This window comes from Spermophilus citellus, assembly GCF_964194105.1.
Source record: "Spermophilus citellus genome assembly, chromosome: 7".
Taxonomy (NCBI): Eukaryota; Metazoa; Chordata; class Mammalia; order Rodentia; family Sciuridae; genus Spermophilus; species Spermophilus citellus.
In genome coordinates this window covers 133,077,322-133,093,404 of record NC_138188.1, presented here as the reverse complement: position 1 = coordinate 133,093,404, position 16,083 = coordinate 133,077,322, and positions in this window count along the sequence as shown.

Below are 16,083 nucleotides of genomic sequence, written 5' to 3'. Positions count from 1 at the left end.
TCAAGAATCAGAGCTGGGTAGGTCCTTATGTGGGTGGTAAAGGGTTTGGATGATATAAGGGAGTGGTGAGCCTTTCTCAGAAAGGCCCTTGGGTGGGAAAGAAAAACTGTTTTCTTAAAAGGGCAGCTGGCACTTAAGATGGCCATCCATATGCTAAGCAAGGACCTTATATAGTGAAAGGCCGGAATCAGTATAATTTTGTCCTTTACCATGAATGTATACTAGTTTCCTTTTCAAACTTCTTTTTGACTAAGACATTTATGTAAATTTTTCATTTATATTTTAAAATAAATGAATTCATAGGATATTCAAATTGCTGAGTACTTGCCTTGCCTTTTCCAACTCTTGATTCACATAATTCTTTAACTAAGAAAATTTTCTTTATATATTATTTTAATTATATTCACTATTTTGTTCATTCAGTTTTACTCTTTTGTTTAGAAACTACTTGTATAAAATTTTGATATTTAAATCTGAATAGTGTCCTTTTGCTTTTCTTTTGTTTAGATGGAGTGGTAGTAAGGATGCAACCTAGGGGGTAATGCGCTATTGAGTGACATCCCCAGTCCTTTTTGGACAGGGTCTCAATAAGTTGCTAACACTCATCTCCAGTTTGCAATCCTCTTATCTCTGCCTCTGGAGTCACTGGGATTTCAGTCCCTTCTTCGTTTTGTTTATAATTTCTGATAGAAAGTCTCAAGTTAGACTCTCTCTTTAACAAATCTTGTTTCTATAGTGTCTAATGCATAACTGAGGCCATAAATATAGTTTTACTCCAGAGATTATGCATCTTAATTTTTCATCATTTTCCCCTAATAAAATATTATTTAATGTTAAATCCAGGTTCATGGGTGTGATGTTATTTTAAATTTTGTTTAAACAGATGGAAAGTTAGTATAAGTAACAGGACAGTTGTTCTCATTATTCAAGATAGGTTCTTTGAAAATTGTTTCAGAAAGTTTTATAATATTTCATTGATTGCTACCTTGTATTATGCTGTATGTAACTTTTAATGGCTTAAAATGAAAAAGAATTTAAGATGGGTTTCATTAGGCATTGTGGGAAACAATAAAGCTTTCATATCCATATGAGAAAGGATAAATTCAGTTCATATTGGTAAAAAGTTGGCCAGTGCATTGATCTTAAATCTTTGATTGACAAGAAAAGAGTTGATGCTGAAGGTGGTCGTGTTTGAAAACCAGAAAAATAAACCATCACTACAGGATATTTCATTGCTGTGTATACTCTGTACCTGTTAGAGTTTGTAGGATCACACACACTAGAAACAAGTCTTGGCAGCTCTTACCTATTCTGCCTCCTTTGGGTCAAAGCTCTGGGAGAAAGTTCAGAGATAACATTAAAGGACTAGGAAATCCACTTTAGCCTGTCACGAGTACTACTCCCATTCAGGATGGAAAAAAACTCTAAATTCCATCACTCTCACTCTTCCAACAAGAAAACAACAATAACAACAACAACAACAAATCTGGCAAAATGGCATTTTTCAAAAGGGAAAATTGGGCGAACTATTTCAAGAAACTTTACTAAAGATATGAGGGCAAATAAGATATCTCTTAAACTGATGTACATAAAGGCTGGGGATGTGGCTCAAGCAATAGCGTGCTCGCCTGGCATGCATGCGGCCAGGGTTCGATCCTCAGCACCACATATAAACAAAGATGTATGTACAGACAAACTGGAAAATAAATACTAAAAGTTCTCTCTCCTCTCTCTCTCTCTCTCTCTCTCTCTCTTTAAAAAAATGATGTACATACTTAGTAATTAGGAAAATTCAATTTGAAACCACAATGAAATGTACTCTAGCTTTTAGGAGGGACAAAACAAGGGAAAACACACAAACACACACACACACACAGATTCCAAATGACGGTAAATAGAACTCACACAAAATGTTATAAGAAATGTAAAATGGTATAATCAGCTTGGATGACACTCTGGTAGTTTATTATCAGAGTTAAATAAGCACTTACCTTAGAATCAACAATCAGTGTTTTATCAATAGAAATAATATTTGTGTTCATGCAAAAATACATGCACAAATGTTTATAGCAGTTGTTTTTTTTTTTTTTGTACCAGGGATTGAACTCAGGGGCAATCCACCACTGAGCCATATCCTCAGGCTTAATTTGTATTTTATTTAGAGATAGGGTCTCACTGAGTTGCTTAGTGCCTCACCATTGCTGAGGCTGGCTGTGAACTCGAGATCCTCCTGCCTCAGCCTCCAGAGCCACTGGGATTACAGATGTTTGCCACCATGCCCGACTATAGCAGTTTTAAATTAGCAAAGCTGGAGGTAATGTAAATGATCTTCAACTTGTGAATGATAAACAAACTGTGATGTTTTTCCACAACAGAAACTACTATGGGTGGTTCTGAAATGCATTATACTAGTGAAAGAAGTCAATGTCAACAGGCTACCTTCACAATGTTTCTTTTTTTATGTCCTTCTGTAACAGGCAAATAAATTGGTGATTGTCAAGGATTGGACATGAAAGAAGTTTGATTTTAATGGGGCAAAAGATAACTTATTGTCAATATAGAAACATTGTATAATTATAGTTTCATTAATCTATACATTTATAATCAATCTGAGAATTGCACACATTAATGAAGACCAATTTTCTATAGTTAGTTAAACCTTAATAATCTGAATTAAAACAAAAGTTAAAACACAATGGAATCTTTGCAAGAATTAATGAAAGATAATAGTTCAGAATTTCTGTTAATACTAAATACAAAATATAATTCTAAAATAAGATAAATTTATAATGAATTTTAACTCTGACAGACTGGAATCTAGATTATATAAGCTATTCTTGAGATAGAAATATGAGAATTTTTTTTTACTGTACAGTAGAATCAATCACACAGAACTCCTGCTTGTATAATGCAGCTCATAATGGATAATGATGCATTTAATAAAAATGAACCATCACACTCCATTATTATTCAATGAAAGAAAAAGACAAATGACAACTTCTCTATAATAAACTCTAAAAATTATTCTTTGAAGAAAACAACATTGAAGATATAAAGCATAAATCATAAGTTTAGACCACATTAGATTAATTCTTAGTTGAAACAACTCAATATAGTTGCCATCCTAACCAATGATCAATGGTCAGCTCATATGCCTCTTCCTAGAAAAGACTATTTGCCTTTCATTTGAAAATCATCTGCCAAACAGTAACTTCGGTCTAATTTCACATCAAACATGAATGAAAATATGTTAACAAATACACTTAGCCCAAATATTAAACATTAGCAATTTACTTTCTATTTCCATCCAAATTAAGACAGTTTTCTTTTTAATTTGGAATAACTTTGTCATATTTTACTAGTTTATCTAAGATTCATACATACATTTAGTATCCATTATGTAGTCTAATACCTATTTTGAGTGTTTCTTTTTTTAAAAGAAAAATTTATTTTAGGGCAATGAGGCCAATTGCCTTTGCATAGTAATAACAGTGTTTTAAAAATATAACATCATGTTGAATAATCATGCTTTGAATCATATTTTTAAACACACTTAATAAAACATGATTAAAACAAGCAGGAATGCAAACTAGGTCATCTAAGCAACGTTTTTCTTTGAAATGTTTTATTGTTTTATCACTTTTTTCCTGAGGCGAAGTATGATTTATGTAACATTGCTAGAAATGTCTTCTGATGACCACAGTATTGTGAAATAAAAATGGGGATAAAAAACAATCTTCAAGTAGGTAAAACTGTGTTGCATTATTTCTTTGCCTCACTGTTTTTTGCATTTTAAAGTTATATTTGTTTTAATGTATGAGAGATCAATTATTATCAAACCTGAACTGCTTCTGTTTATGACTGTCTTTATTTTATTTTTTTTTAAAGAGAGAGTGAGAGAGGGAAGAGAGAGAGAGAGAGAGAGAGAATTTTTAATATTTATTTTTTAGTTCTCGGCGGACACAACATCTTTGTTGGTATGTGGTGCTGAGGATCGAACCCGGGCCGCACGCATGCCAGGCGAGCGCGCTACCGCTTGAGCCACATCCCCAGCCCCTTATGACTGTCTTTAAAAGTTTAATTTTTATATACCAAGAGAAGTGAAAACCAAAGAGCCTAGAAATATGAGTTTTAATTTGCCTTAGCCTACTGTCTCTGCAGCACTAGATATTACATATCCTCTCTAATGTCCTCATATTTTCAAGTTTAGGTGAAATTAGTATATTAAATAATGAAAGAAATCACATTTAGAAAAAATTCCCAAACACCATGAATCATTTTTTTTTTGCAAAATTTGACTAAGAATATATTTCTACATACTGTATTTAACTGAAAATATAATTTTTCTTCAAATTTTTTGAAGTTTTGTTGAATTACACACTATCAACAAGACCCCAATTTTCAAGAAAATGAGAGCTAATACTATAGGACCTCCTAAGTCATGGTTTTCCAGAGTTTTGAGTAAACTCTTTCAAGTTTTTATTTAATAATTTTAACACTGTGTTTTCTAACTAAGGAGTTTCCTCAAAACTTCCTTTTTTCCATACAAGTAATTCAGATTAGGTTATGTTCTTTCAATAGTTTGTATGTGTCTGACTAATGAAAGACAGTTACCAAAAACCTAGCAGGGGTATAAATATTTTCCTGTGCACAACTTTTAGCGTACTTTTAAGTTTTAATTATTGACTTTAAATATATTAAGCATTAGGACTTTCTTTTTACTTTCTAAAGATTGTTCTCTGAAGTTCAAGAGATATTTTTTATAAACTTTTGACAGAATTTCAGCAGCTTAAATTATTTCAATTTGAAAGAAGGAATCAAGGAAGTATAACTTAGTACGGAGAAGTTAATTGTATTTGCTTGATGGAAGGTGGATAAACCAGGAATTTCTCCAATGCAATTCTGTGTATCTAAAAAGCATGTTCCATTATAGATATGAGTTAAAGTGATTATTGAGGAATGCATTTGAGTTGAGAGGAAACTAGCTTGGAGAAGGTGCTGGAAAAATCATCAAGGAATAAAATTGGAGCTCAAAACTATTTTTTTTTCTTTCTGCCTGCTTTCATCTGAAAATTTGATACCTAATTCACTTCTCCTGATAATCTAAATGCAAAGTGGTAGGACCAGTGAACCTTTTATTAACAATGACCACTTCTTGCTATAGACTTATCAGAGTTTAGATTTTGCAGGGTAAGTAAACCCTCACCAGTAATCAGTTGGGATATGATATTCTATCATCCATTTACAGAGTAGTGTGAAATTAAGAGTAAATTTGCCTTTGCTGGAAGTGTTTGCATTTTATGTCTTATAGCTTTTTGAGGAATGAAAACATCGGTGCTTAATTAAAAATGTTGGAGATGAGTGCACAGGATAGGAAGCATTTAGACAGATAAGAGAACAACTTAGGGATAAAATTTATACTTCGTAAGCAGTCTGTATTCTGTCTTTGCCAATTGTACTTATTTTCACTGGCACCTTTGTTGAATCTAGGTTAAAACATTTTTAAAAACTGTTTAAAATAACATCAATCATAATTCTAAATGAATCATCTATCAGCCATCCCCCACCCATCACTCAACAAGAACCCCTATGAGTTTTGTGTAACATCTTTCAGTTGAAAAGACATTTACAGAAAAATATGTACATGCCATAAATTTCAGCATACACCAAGAAACAATCTGCCTTCATAATTTAGTGTGCAGGCTAAGTTAAAAACAGAACCTCCAGTGAATTATTGCTCCCTATAGTCATAATGTGCCTTGTTTCTCTGCCCATAAAACAATATGAAAAGTGGCACTGTGATGGATTCAGTCGTCATACCATATGCTGGGATATTTTCCTGGAAATATCTTCCCTTAAATATCTAACAGAACAGGTAGCTCATCACGAGCTGACACAAAGCTGATGCATATGCAAGTCTAAGACATTTCCTGCATACTTTAAAAGGCCCTAGAGGATAAGAGGATGATAATTTGTTAGCATTATTTTCATAAGTATACGATCAGGAAGTTAGATGGTAGCACTTGTAAGGTCCAAGTGTCTTATTAGTAGTCACATAATCATATCCTCTAAAGGATATGTGCTTACAACTTCATAAGGTCTGGATGGTAACACACCATCTGCGCTAATAACTCTAGAGTGTGTCAATCGCTTAACATTTAGGAAATTTGCCATTCTGGAGCTATAGTAATATTTTCTATATTAATACTGGATTTGAGAAAGAAATTTTCTGTTCTTACAATGTTAGAAGTAACAATAGTAAACAAGTGGAAAAAATCAAATAAGAGCCTTTTATGGGGATGAAGAATTTATGATTTATTAATGGCTTAATAAGATAAATCCATTTTCAAAGTACATTGCCACTGTTTTCAAGGCTTGAATGTGGACATGAATACAGTACTAGGCTACAGGATTACACATCTTAAGTCATCAGTAGACCTTCTAAATTTACAGTGAAAAGGTCCATGGGAATCTCCACTGTCGCTCTCTCTTACCCACTACTCTTATCTCCACAGCAAACCCAGGGTCAGAACCCTAAGGAAGATGATAAATTTCAAATAAGTGAGAAACTGAGTACAATGTTTGCTTTGATTAAAGTAACTTAACAAGCACACTGTACAGATTATTCTAGTGTGTAATATGATCAGATATTTCTCAGTTGTTCTCTTATCTGTCTAAATCCTTCCTATCCTGTGCACTCATGTCCAACATTTTTAATTAAGCACCAATGTTTTCATTCCTCAAAAAGCTATAAGACATAAAACGCAAACACTTCTAGCAAAGGCAAATTTACACTTAATATCACACTACTCTGTAAATGGATGATAGAATATCATATCCCAAGTGATTACAGGTGAGGTTTTACTTACCCTGCAATGTTATGTAATAAGCATTTGATAATTTTTTCACTTTGAATAAAATACAACACTTCTCATTTTAAAACCAAAAGATGAATATGTTACTTCAAAGTATACCATCATAATCATTAAATTATGTCAAAATGGTACGCAGTTATTACTCTATTGTGAATAGAATATGGGGGCATCAGATCTGGAGCATGACATCTTCATTTAAAGTTATTTAGCTATTGATTGTTGGAGAATGTATTTAAGTTTCCGAAATTTTCTCATCTGTAGCAGAGGGACATAGACAATGTTTCTTCCAGAGCAATTCTTAGGATTAAGGAGATAATAATAAAATACTGTACATGCTATTATGATTTAGATGTGATATGTCTCCCAAAAATTCATGTGTGAGACAATGCAATAAAGTTTAGAGGTGATAGGATGAGATAATGATGGCCTTAACCTAATGCACTGGCATTAATCCACTGATACGGATTAACTGGGCAGTAATTGTAGCAAGGTGGGGAGTGGTTGAAGGAGGTGGGTCACAGGAGATGTGCTTTTTGGGGTTTTCATTTTGTCCCTGATGAATGAAATTCTCTCCTTCCTTGTTGTCATGTCTTGAGCTGCTTTCCTCCTTCACACCCTGCTACCACGATGTTCTGCTTCACGTTGAACCCATAGTAATGGAGTCATATACGAAATGAGACCTCTGAAATCATAAGAGCATCAAATAAATTTTCCTTCTCTACATTGTACTTGTCAGGTTTCTTGGGCTTTGCAATGAATAAGCTGACTAAATATTATGTAAGGAATAATGTAAATAAGTATTTACTAAAACAGATTTAATCCTCTGTGTTTGGGAAACTTGGACAATGGCACCCCAGGTATATGGGGATCTTGGCTATTTTTCAGGAGTGAATTTACATTCAGCCAAGAATAAGACATAAAATGCAACTATAAGGGCTCGATACCACAGAGCTTGGGCTAGTCAGTCTCCAAGAGATAGAAAAGATGACATATTAAAAAGTTAGAAAGCATGCCATATTGGTAAATTGTATACAGCATGTTCTATGTCCTGATAAATTATGCATGCTTACCACTTCATAATATTTAGAGTGCCCATCAAAGAAGCTGGTTGTGTGTTTGTGTGTGTGTGTGTGCGTGTGTGTGTGTGTGTGTGTGTGTGTGTGTAGGCATGGGTTGCTTGTTTTTTCCATCATTCCCAGAAGCCAAAATGAGAAAGAAAATAACGTAATGCCATAACTGTTAGTCATTCTGAATATAGTACAGACTGGGACATTTTCTCACTTTGGGGAAAAAAAGTTACTGTACCTTATACATGAAGGTGTCCAATAGACAAATTTTACATTATTTGTTCATCCTAAGACAAAAGATAGTGTTGCTCACTCTTTAGGGATTTGTAAATTTTTTAAGATATCTCCTTTCTGTTAGAAAACTTAGACTATAAATTAAAATGCTTTTGAATAGAAACCAAATTGGCTTTCCTGAAAAATAACTGAGTGATATTTGTCTCTTTCAGTACTGAATATTAAACTGACTGGCTCAAAATACTTAGCAATACATTTGGGACTTGTTAAGAAGTGACTCTGTCCTTATCTCTAGACAAGAATTCCTTAAATATTTAAGTCATCTGCAGATAATTAAAAGTGTCTCTTCATATTACAGCATTGTAGTCCTAAGTCATTGTCCTAACAACAGAACATTATTTGGATCAAAGAGATCCTGATCATCTTAATTTTAACAATGTTCCAAATGTTCACAAATGTTCAAATAATTCTACAGTCTGAATGGATCCCTCCTCTGTCAAATTCTTATATTATAATGATTCTGATTTTTAAATTGTTTTGTTTCTTCATCTTAAGTTATATTATTTATTGAGATTTTGTTAAACTAATGGCGAACCACTGAATGATTGCAATTTTCTAATGTAAATAAGAACCCTCAAAAAGCACCACGTCTTTACCTAGCTGAACTTAAAGATATAATAAGTTGGCAGGGAGGGAACATGGCCGCCGACGAGGAAGCAGTGACTCTAATGTCTCCACATTAACGAGATCAAAAAGACCCTTTGGAACAGCGGCAGTCTTCACACTGAGGAACTCCTAGCAAAATTCCATGAAGAGGGGTCCTGCCGGGATCTGGTAGGTCTATTAGAAGTGTCGGTTTGTGGCCGCTGGGACTCGGGGCCCGGGGACTGTGGTACTTGCCGGCCGTCGCCTCCCTGGCCCCGGGAGCCGCTGGAGTGCGAGCCAGAAAAACACGGACCGGGACGCGGCGCGGCTGGCTAGAAGCCGGGAACGCCGGGGTCGGAGAGAACGACCAGGGCAGCGCTGGCTGTGGAGGCCATGGAGGAGAGAGGCGTGGGAGCTCGAGGCAGAGACACACCGGAGAGAGCGAGCCAGCACCCCGCCATCATCCCGAAATAGCGAGAAGAAGAAGATGGCGGCGGGAAGTGAGTAAGCCTCTCCGTGTTCCGCCCCGCACCGCCGCGTCTGAAAAGCTGAGACTGACAGCTGCGACTCAGCATTAAGCCATCCAGCCGAGGCGGCTGGTCAGCCCTTCTCATCCTGCGGAGGTGGATGCCTGCCGGGCCTTCGTGGGTAGTGGCCGCAGGGTCCAGGCGGGGCTTGGGAGACAGTGGGGACCCGCCCGTGGCGTTGGTCGCCCGGCAGGGGGAGGCGAACTGTCGCCATTTGCGGAGGACACCACTGTGGCAGAGGGCTGGAGTCGCAGGGCTGCGTCAGAGGAGATAACTTCATTGAAGCCTGCTGCTACAGGTGTGTGGACACCTGGCTTTCCCTCTCCACGCATCGGGGAAAACTTAAGAGCCCCTCCCAGCTCTCCCGTGAGTGCTACAGCCAGCCCAAGGGAGTCAGAGGTGGTGCGGGACTGCCGCTCCCGCCAGGGCTGACTGCTGAGGTCTCTTGCACGAGCTACGGGGGTGTGGCTACCGGAGGGCAAGTAAAATTCGCTGAGGATTCTCAGCACCAAGCTCTACAAAATTAGGGTCTGAGGGAATGGCAATCTGGAGGAGTGAGCCCAGTCGTTCATGAAAACAGGGCTCCCGGGAGCAGCAGACCTGGCCTGTAGCCAGTACTGTGGTGAGAGGGGCCTGGCTAGAGGAAAAGTGGAAGGGATTAGACACAAGAGGAGGCCCTAGGCACTCAGGTTTGGAGACTCGCCCAGTCTGGGAGGAGCTGCTGCACAGTGATTGGTTCCCGTGTACTGACGGGAAAGACTTGACCTGGTGGGCACAGCGCCACCTAGTGGAAGAGAAGTTAATCAAACTCTAAGACGGCATTTATTAGGTTTTTTTTTTTTTTTTTTTCTTGATTGGGGTTTTTCTTTCATCTTCATTTTTCTATCTTGTTTTTTTTTCTTTCTTTTCTCTTTTTTTTCTTCTTCCTTTCCAATCTTAATTTTAATTTTTTTAATTATTATTAATATTTTTTTAAATTTTTGTTCTTTTTTAGTTCCTATTTCTTTCCTCTTTTGTCTGTTCATTTTTCTTATCCCCCTTCCTTGAATTCTACCTGCCTACTCTCATTCTCCTTAGTGACTTCTTCCCTTCCCTTCTAATACCTTTCCTCCCTAGCATCAAATAAATTTATAGGAATAAACAGTAACTCAGCAGTCAATCAGAACAGGAAGCAACATGAGCAGCTTCAAGAAACAAGGAATAAAAGGAGTACAAACAATGCAGGATAGCCTAAATATTCAGGAGGACCTAGAGTCATCAGAAAAATGGTCATATAAAGACCTCAAGGAACATCTTAGACAGATGGAATGGAACATCAAAGAGGATACAAGACAGCAAATTCAAGCAGTGAAAGAACACATTGAGAATGAGTTACATAAACACCTAAAAGAAGAAGTTAAGCATCTTTACCAGGAGATAGAGATTATAAAGAATAATCAAACAATAATTCTAGAAATGAAGGAAACGATAAACCAGATTAAAAACTCAATTGAGAGTATCACTAACAGAGTGGAACAAGTAGAAACCAGAATGTCAGATAATGAAGACAAAATATACCATCTTGAAAAGAGTCTAGCCAACTCAGAAAGGCTGGTAAAAAATCACAAGAAAAACATCCAAGAGATTTGGGATAACATGAAGAAACCAAACTTACGAGTCATCAGGATAGAAGAAGGTACAGAGATTCACACCAAGGGAATGAGAAAACTGCTGAATGAAATAATTACAGAAAACTTTCCAGAAATAAAAAAGGAAACAGATATACAAATTGAAGATTCATACAGGACACCGAGCACACAAAATCACAGTAGACCAACGCCAAGAAACATTGTTATGAAGATATCCAATATACAGAACAAAGAGAAAATATTAAAAGCTACAAGAGAAAGGAGACAGATTACATTTAGGGGTAAACCAATACGGTTAACAACGGACTTTTCATCACAGACACTGAAAGCAAGAAGGTCATGGAACAATGTATTTCAAACACTGAAAGACAATGGATGCCAACCAAGAACTCTGTTTCCAGCAAAATTAAGCTTCAGGTATGACAACGAAATAAAAATCTTTCATGATAAACAAAAGTTAAAAGAATTTGCATCGAGAAAAACTGCATTGCAAAGCATTTTGAGCAAAACACTACATGAGGAAGAAATGAAAAACAATAACCAAAACCATCAGTGGGAAGTGCCTCAGTAAAGACAGAGGGCGAGGGGAAAGATAATCATGGAGAAACAAACTAAATTTTTTTTTTTAAAAAAAGGATAAACAATCAAACATGGATGGAAGTTCAAACCATATATCAATAGTGACTCTGAATGTTAATGGCCTAAACTCTCCAATAAAGCGGCATAGGCTGGTATCATGGATTAAAAAAACAAACCCAACAATATGCTGCCTCCAGGAGACACATCTGATTGGAAAAGACATACACAGGCTGAAGGTGAAAGGATGGGAAAAAATATACCACTCACACAGTTCTCGTAAACAAGCAGGAGTGGCCATCCTCATATTGAATAAAATCGACTTCAAGACTAAGTTAATCAAAAGGGATAAAGAAGGTCATTATATACTGTTAAAAGGAACCATTCACCAACAAGACATAACAATTATCAATATTTATGCACCAAACAATGGTGCTGCGACATTCATAAAACAAATTCTCCTCAAGTTCAAGAATCAAATAGACCACAACACAATAATTATGGGTGACTTCAACACACCTCTTTCACCATTGGACAGATCCTCCAAACAAAAATTGAATAAAGAAACTATAGAACTCAATACCACAATCAATAACCTAGACTTAACTGACATATATAGAATATATCAACCATCATCAAATGGATATACTTTTTTCTCAGCAGCACATGGATCCTTCTCAAAAATAGACCATATATTATGCCATAGGGCAACCCTCAGTAAATATAAAGGCATGGAGATAATACCATGCATTTTATCTGATCATAAAGGAATGAAACTGGAAATCAATGATAAAAGAAGGAAGGAAAAATCCTACATCACATGGAAAATGAACAATATGTTACTGAATGATCAATAGGTTACAGAAGACATAAAGGAGGAAATCAAAAAATTCTTAGAGATAAATGAAAATACAGACACAACATATCGGAATCTATGGGACACAATGAAAGCAGTTTTTAGAGGAAAATTCATCGCCTGGTGGTCATTCCTCAAAAAAAGAAAAAACCAACAAATACATGAGCTCACACTTCATCTCAAAGCCCTAGAAAAGGAAGAGCAAAACAAAAGCAAATGTAGCAGAAGGCTAGAAATAATTAAAATCAGAGCGGAAATCAATGAAATTGAAACAAAAGAAACTATTGAAAAAATTAACAAAACTAAAAGTTGGTTCTTTGAAAAAATAAATAAGATCGACAGACCAGAGAGAGAACTCAAATTACTAACATACGGGATGAAAAAGGCAATATTACAACAGACGCTACAGAAATACAGAAGACAATTAGAAATTATTTTGAAAACCTATATTCCAATAAAATAGAAGATAGTGAAGACATTGATAAATTTCTTAAGTCATATGATTTACCCAGACTGAGTCAGGAGGATACACACAATTTGAACAGACCAATATCAATGGATGAAATTGAAGAAGCCATCAAAAGACTACCAACCAAGAAAAGCCCAGGACCGGATGGGTATACAGCGGAGTTTTACAAAACCTTTAAAAAAGAATTAATACCAATACTTTTCAAGTTATTTCAGGAAATAGAAAAAGAGGGAGCTCTTCCAAATTCATTCTACGAGGCCAACATCACCCTGATTCCGAAACCAGACAAAGACACCTCAAAGAAAGAAAACTACAGACCAATATCTCTAATGAACCTAGATGCAAAAATCCTCAATAAAATTCTGGCAAATCGAATACAAAAACACATCAAAAAAATTGTGCACCATGATCAAGTAGGATTCATCCCTGGGATGCAAGGATGGTTCAATATACGGAAATCAATAAATGTTATTCACCACATCAATAGACTTAAAGATAAGAACCATATGATCATCTCGATAGATGCAGAGAAAGCATTCGAAAAAGTACAGCATCCCTTTATGTTCAAAACATTAGAAAAATTAGGGATAACAGGAACTTACCTTGACATTGTAAAAGCTATCTATGCTAAGCCTCAGGCTAGCATCATTCTGAATGGACAAAAGTTGAAGGCATTCCCTCTAAAATCCGGAACAAGACAGGGATGCCCTCTATCTCCACTTCTATTCAATATAGTTCTCGAAACACTGGCCAGCGCAATTAGACGAAAGAAATTAAAGGCATAAAAATTGGAAAAGAAGAACTTAAATTATCACTATTTGCAGATGACATGATCCTATATCTAGAAGACCCAAAAGGGTCTACAAAGAAACTACTAGAGCTAATAAATGAATTCAGCAAAGTGGCAGGATATAAAATCAACACGCATAAATCAAAGGCATTTCTGTATATCAGCGACAAAACTTCTGAAACGGAAATGAGGAAAAACACTCCATTCACGATATCCTCAAAAAAAATAAAATACTTGGGAATTAACCTAACAAAAGAGGTGAAAGATTTATATAATGAAAACTACAGAACCCTAAAGAGAGAAGTTGATGAAGATCTTAGAAGATGGAAAAACATACCCTGTTCATGGATAGGCAGAACTAACATCATCAAAATGGCGATATTACCAAAAGTTCTCTATAGGTTTAATGCAGTGCCAATCAAAATCCCAACGGCATTTCTTGTAGAAATAGATAAGGCAATCATGAAATTCATATGGAAAAATAAAAGACCCAGAATAGCAAAAGCAATTCTAAACAGGAAGTGTGAATCAGGTGGTATAGCGATACCAGATTTCAAAATATATTACAAAGCAATAGTGACAAAAACAGCATGGTACTGGTACCAAAACAGGCGGGTGGACCAATGGTACAGAATAGAGGACACAGAAACCAACCCACAAAACTACAACTATCTTATATTTGATAAAGGGGCTAAAAGCATGCAATGGAGGAAGGATAGCATCTTCAACAAATGGTGTTGGGAAAACTGGAAATCCATATGCAACAAAATGAAACTGAATCCCTTTCTCTCGCCATGCACAAAAGTTAACTCAAAATGGATCAAGGAACTTGATATCAAACCAGAGACTCTGCGTCTGATAGAAGAAAAAGTTGGCTCCGATCTACATATTGTGGGGTCGGGCTCCAAACTCCTTACTAGGACACCCATAGCACAAGAGTTAACAACAAGAATCAACAAATGGGACTTAATTAAACTTAAAAGTTTTTTCTCAGCAAGAGAAACAATATGAGAGGTAAATAGGGAGCCTACATCCTGGGAACAAATCTTTACTCCTCACACTTCAGATAGAGCCCTAATATCCAGAGTATACAAAGAACTCAAAAAATTAGACAATAAGATAACAAATAACCCAATCAACAAATGGGCCAAGGACCTGAACAGACACTTCTCAGAGGAGGACATACAATCAATCAACAAGTACATGAAAAAATGCTCACCATCTCTAGCAGTCAGAGAAATGCAAATCAAAACCACCCTAAGATACCATCTCACTCCAGTAAGATTGGCAGCCACTATGAAGTCAAACAACAACAAGTGCTGGAGAGGTTGTGGAGAAAAGGGTACACTTGTACATTGCTGGTGGGACTGCAAATTGGTGCGGCCAATTTGGAAAGCAGTTTGGAGATTCCTGGGAAAGATGGGAATGGAACCACCATTTGAACCTGCTATTGCCCTTCTTGGACTATTCCCTGAAGACCTTAAAAGAGCATGCTACAGGGATACTGCCACATCGATGTTCATAGCAGCACAATTCACAATTGCTAGACTGTGGAACCAACCCAGATGCCCCTCAGTAGATGAATGGATAAAAAAAATGTGGCATCTATACACAATGGAGTACTATGCAGCAATAAAAAATGACAAAATCATAGAATTTGTAGGGAAATGGACGGCACTAGAGCAGATTATGCTTAGTGAAGCTAGGCAATCCCTAAAAAACAAATGTCAAATGTCTTCTCTGATATAATGAGAGCAAATATGAACAGAGCAGGGAGGAAGAGTAGGAAGAAAAGAGTAACATTAATCAGTGACATGAGATGGGAGGGAAAGGGAGAGATGAGGAAAATTGCATGGAAATGAAGGGAGACCCTCATTGCTATACAAAATTACATATAAGAGGTTGGGAGGGGAATGGGAAAATAAACAAGGTGATAAATGAATTACAGTAGATGGGGTAGAGAGAGAAGAAGGGAGGGGAGGGGAGGGGGGGTAGTAGGGGGTAGGAAAGGTAGCAGAATACAACAATTACTAATAGGGCATTATGTAAAATTGTGGATGTGTAACCGACATGATTCTGCAATCTGCATTTGGGGTAAAATTGGGGGTTCATAACCCACTTCAATCTAATGTATGAAGTATGATATGTCAAGAGCTATGTAAAGTTGTGAACAACCAATAAAAAAAATAAGTTGGCAGGTTGATGATGTCAGTTCTACACAGTTGTGTCTTTGCAACTTAAATAATGAATTTAGCTTGATTTATCCTTAGAACTCATTTTAATTCCAGCACATAAGGCCTATAAGGTTTTAGTTATAAAAATTATTATTATAGTAATATAATTTCCCTATGTTATGGAAGCTACCTACTTCTCTTCATAATATTCATTTTATTCATTTAGTTATTTTACTATAAGC